The sequence below is a fragment of the Glycine soja genome, chromosome 6 (assembly GCF_004193775.1).
Source record: "Glycine soja cultivar W05 chromosome 6, ASM419377v2, whole genome shotgun sequence".
Lineage (NCBI taxonomy): Eukaryota > Viridiplantae > Streptophyta > Magnoliopsida > Fabales > Fabaceae > Glycine > Glycine soja.
The window spans coordinates 32,296,678-32,302,574 of NC_041007.1; positions in this window are offsets into that span (position 1 = coordinate 32,296,678).

The window sequence follows — 5,897 nt, forward strand, 5'->3', positions numbered from 1 at the left end:
TTCTGATGATAGTAGGGATTAACGTGAAAGGACCAAAAATATTATCTTTCCTTAATTAAATTTTGAAAATAAAAACAACTTATTATCATGTTTTGTTATTTTATTAAAACAATAAAGTGTGAGTAATAAAAAAAATTAAAAAATGTAAGGATACCAAAAATCAAATAGGTCAAAATGTAATTTTTGTTTCTTTTTTCATGTGTTTTTAGTTTTTTTTATTTTTTAATTGAGATATTTGGTTTTTCAATTTTAAAAAATCATAATTTACATTCTTGTGATGAATTTTAAATGTTAGATTTATATATTATGTAAACGTTGATAGACACGGGTTTGTTTATTATCCATGTGACAAATATTTTTTTTAAAATTATTTAATTGTTAACAAGCTTAATCTAATGTATTTAAATAATATAAAATTTATGAATATTCTCTTTGGTATGGTATCCATGCGACAATTAGATGTCAACTTTCACGATTCAAAGTATATGTGTCGATTATATAGAAGTCCCTATGACACTTATCATGATGTGATGTTTAGTAGAGATTTGATTAAGTTACAAATCCTATATATTATATATTAATACATTAATTACATTAAGTAACATAAATAAATTGCATTAATTACATTAATTTATGGAAATTAATTATCATTTTAATGTAATTACATTAATTAATAATATAAAATTTGTGAATACCTTTTGCAATCCTACTCTTCAAGGGCATTGGATAGAAGACTCTAAGTATATTGAGTCAGAGATGCAAGAGAAAGTCCTAGGGTTCTCATGAATCTTGTTTATTATTTTTTGTCCTTATATTTAGGACTCCATAATGTAGGTAGGGTACTCTATAAATGTAAGATTTTTCAGCCATTATATTTTAGGGCACCTAGACTAGTTTTTGTATTAGAGGTAGTTTTATAATTTTACATGCATTAAGTGAATATCTTATGTAATGTTGGGAAATAAATTTAATTGGATTGGGAGAAGCTCAATCCAATTAAATTTTAGAGGGGAGGTGAGCATTTGCTTGTTGTACCCCATTGCCATATCATATAGTCACACTTTGTGCATGTCCTTCATGTTTTACATGCCTCATGACACCTAAGCACACTTAGTGGAAAGAATCTTGGACTTGATCTTGGATTAGTGGGCTGAACCATAACTAAAATTCACTAATCATAATTAGTGAAATTTTGGCTCCAAAATTTGGCTCCACAAATTCAATTTCAAATTTAAGTCAAATTTGAATAGAAATTCAAATTTTCTTCCAATTTTGTGTGACACTTAGGCTATAAATAGAGGTCATGTGTGTGCATTTTTTCAACTTTGATCATTTGAGAATTAAACTTCAAAGTTCATACCTCTTTTGAGGCACAAAATTTCGTGTTCCTTCTCTCCCTCTCCCTCCATTCATCTTCTCTTACCTTCAAGCTCTTATCCATGGCTTCCTATGGTGGTGAGCTTCTTCTAGACTCATCTTCTCCTTGAAGTGGCGTCTCTAATCATCCTTCTCCTTCTTTATTCCGCTGCCATCAAACTTCAAGAAGCAAAGGACTCCATTGATAAAGAAGATCTAAGGCCTACAAGCTCCACATGGAGCTACATCATGTGGTATCAAGAGCATCTTCATCTAGGTGATGTTCTTTTGCTTCCTCTATCTTTTTGTTCAATCAATTCACTTTAATTCCTTGTTATTCATCTTATTCTCCATGTATATCCTCCATTGTCTTGTGGTTGGGTGTTGTTTAGAGTATATTAAAAAAAATAAACCAATTAAATCGTAGATCTACACTTGTTCTTGCATTTCTATGGTTCAAATTTTATAGATCTACTATTGAATCATGTTTTTGTGTTGATTTTAGGTTCTATCATTTTTCAGTTATAATCTTCTTGTGCTGAACCTTTAGATCTAAATTTTCTTCCAAAATATTGATTAGAAAAAAAACACAAAAATCTAAGTGTAAATCACTTAATCCTTGTTGTCTTAGAGTCATGTTTAGTCATAATAATTGTCACATTATGTTCTAAGTTTGTGTTGAATTTTTACTTTGTTGATTGAATTCTAGATACATTTGTTCATGTATTGTTGTCATTCTTAGCCTATCTTTTGAATTTTGAGTCTAATTCATGCATGTTATTTAGTTCATAACATGTTCTAAATCAATTCCTAGAACTAGTTTTGTTGTTGAACTTTTTTTTTCTAAGTTTCCTATATGATGCCTATGATCAAGTTGAGTTGTGGAGCTGAGTTGTGGCTGGATTTCTAAATCAAATAAGTCTTAAGCTCTCTTGAATTGTGTTATTCAAGATAATTGAGCATAAGTGTTAGTCGGTGAATACGACTAACTTTTATGCATAAAACCTGTGTAAATTATATCAAACTCCTTCAATTTATGGTTATTTTGTAGTGTTATAAGTACTTTTAGTTAAAGATAGGTAATATATACTTCGTAATTCTATTTTGTGTGTTTAATAATCATTTTCTCTCAATTTCAAGTTAATTAGGAGAGTTTGTGAAGTGCTGATTGTCACCTTCTCGCTAAGCCAACCTATCGGCTTAGCGAGCCATCCGCTGAGCGCGAGGAAGAATCTAGAAGAAGGATGAGTTGTGCATTTGCACTGAGCGAAGGGTCATCCCGCTAAGCACATCGCTTCAGTCCATCCGCTGAGCGAGAAAAGCACGCGCTAAGCCTAAATTCACTAATGTGAGCTGACTGGATCAGAGCTGCGCTAAGCGCACGAGCACGAACAAAGCCACCTATTTAAGCCTGAAATCAGATTTACAGGAGGAGTTTGGCCATTTTCTTGAAGGAGCTTTGCATTTCTTTAGTTCTAGAGAGAGAGGTCCAAATTCTAGAGAGTTTGAGAGATTTTGTTGTGTGAAGATCTGCAGAGACCAGAGCTGGAAGAGGAAGTCGTCCTAAGAGCTTGAGCTAAGTTAGTGAGTGATTGAGAGGTCCTAGAGGTGGAAGAGACATCCCCACCACTTGTAATTCTACAATCTTTCATTTTTCTCTTCTCTTTGTTGTAAAGGAAGCTTCCTAGTTATGGAAAGCTAAATCCTCTGTTGGATCTTCCTGCTAGGTACTTGATGTAAATATCTTTTTATCTATTTAATGATGTTTTGTGTTCACTGTGCTATCAGAAATTCATTCTACCATGACTTTACCTTGATCACGTAGATGCATGTGTCCTTAGAATCATTCAACAGTGGAAACTGGTCTGATTCTTAGAACTTGATAGGACGGGGCTAGTTTGTCGTATTTTCACGAGGAATTGGGATACGACAACCTAGTGTATGTTTGTCTTAATGCAGTCGTGATCGAGTTTAGTCCAACAAGAGGAATCTAAGGATGATGCTTGATCAGGATTAGGCTAGACTATCATGAGGAATCAGGGTTTAGTATTTCAGGAGACACCATAGAAGAGGAAGCCGTCCCGAGAGCTTGAGATGAGTTTGTGAGTGATTGTGAGGTCCTAGAGGTGGAGGAGACATCCCCACTACTTGTATTTATGAAATCTTTCATCTTTCTCTTCTCTTTGTTGTAAAGGAAGCTTCCCAGTTATGGAAAACTAAATCTTCTGTTGGATCTTCCTTTTAGGTACTTGATGTAAATACATGTATATCTATTTAATGATGTTTTGTGTGTTCACTGTGCTATCAGAACTTCATTCTACCATGTCTTTACCTTGATCACGTAGATGCATGTGTTTTTAGGGTAATTCAACAGTGGAAACTGGTCCGATTCTTGGAACTTGATAGGACAGGGCTAGTTTGTCGTACTATCACGAGGGATTGGGGTATGATAACCTAGTTGTTGTATGTTTGTATTAATGTGGTCCTGACCAAGTTTAGTTCAACAAGAGGAATCTGCGGACGATGCTTGATCAGGATTAGGCTAGACTATCACGAGGAATCGGGGTTTAGCAATTTAGGAGACACCATAGAACACATAAGCATTGTTAAGTATATAATATCTTTTGAACATCAGGCACCTACTAGGAAGACCAACGTGTCACCTACTTGTCTTTACACGTCATTTTCTCATGTGATTTTCCCTTTTTAATAGTTAGTTTACACATCTGTTCATATAAACACATCTCTTTTCACTTCAGATGCCTATTCTCTGAAATAGCTTTACCAAGTAACACAAGTTCCCCGAGAGTTCGATACTCGATTCTTACCATTTTATACTACTTGCGCGATCCGGTGCACTTGCCGGAGTCGAACAATAAGCAAACACAAATTGTAACTATCCAAGCCTTAAGCAACATAAACATTATTCTTGATTTCTAGGTTGAAATCGCTGGTGTTGGCAGCTTGAACATATGAAATTGTATAAATTACTAGGAATTGGTCACTACGAATTTTGAGCTGAAACTTTTACTGAATTTTCTAGACACTTGGAATTAAAAAGAAACAAGTGATTTGGATTAAAGGAAAAAATAAGAAAAATTATACAAGTTGGCAGAAAAATCAGTGTCTAGAAAAATTTTGAGCTTGTTTTCATTTTCTTTGTCTGGAGAAGCAAAAAGATGGCTCCACTCATTTAAAGGCAACAGCTTGAAGACCTGGGATGAAGTGGTTGAATTTTTTTTTGAAGAAATACTTCCCAAAGTCTAAGACTGTTGAAGGAAAAGTTGCCATCTCGTGCTTCCATCAATTTCCAGACGAGTCCTTGAGTGAGGCTTTGGAAAGATTTTGTGGGTTACTAAGAAAGATGCCTACTCATGGATTCTTAGAACCAATTCAGCTCAACATTTTCATTGACGGGTTGATGCCACTGTGACACCCTCTACCCTTACAATTATAACTAACTAATTAAATAAATCATACAAAATTTATTTAAAAAATTATAAACACATAATAATAAAAGAAGAAAAAAATGCAAAATTAATTAATAATTTTTCTTTTTTAACACATTTAATTTAAATCAATTCAAAAGGGTAAAGGTTCACATCCACTTAGTGAAAACATAATAGAATATTTTTTTTAATAAAAGATAAGATTATCCCGGCTCAAAACAAGGCCGTCCACTCTAAATAAATAATAAAAAGAAACTAAAGTAGAAAAGTATAACACAATTATATCATTCAGTAAATCATAATCCCTATCACAGATTAAGTCTCTCCATCTCTAGCATGTGACTCATCATATGAAGGCTCACCTGAAACAAAGTGGCAATCAGCCCAAACACAAACATACACCGGGAGTGAGTTATCACATTCGTATATAATAAAATATTAGAGCATGTGAAACATATAATACTTAAAGCTGAATTTATATAAATAAAATTACTGCACAAAATCGCACACATTATTCACACCCATTCAAGTTTACACACTCCATAAAATAACATCAACCACAATTGTTAACTCAATGAAATTCAAACACAAGCGTTATGCAACAATTATACTAAGACTCAAGCCTATATGCAATGTGGTACCATGTCAGTGAAAAACAACACTGGGGCGCTTAGGAGTACATGACAAAGCACACCACACAATGGGTATACTCGGTCACTCTCACTAAGTAACATCATAAGGTGACCAGTCAGGGTTACTCTGTTTTGCGAGAATGCCCCAACCACATGGGATCAATATGAGCTTAAAGGAGCACTCAAACCGAGTATCTTTACCCCCAAGGCCTAGACTCCGAAGAATCCGTTTGGGCCTCACCTTCCTGATTCAGGTCCAACCCCTAAAATATTTTTTTTTATTTGCACGCAGACACTGTTTATGAGTTATATAATACCTACGACCTTACTCTTATATTTCAAACATATTTAACAAATTGCGCTATAGTTTAACCCTTCAGGATCCTAATTAGGAATCCTACAATTTTCTTTAACACTGCGCATAAAAGTTCTCTCAAGGTACACACTGGTCGGGTTACTG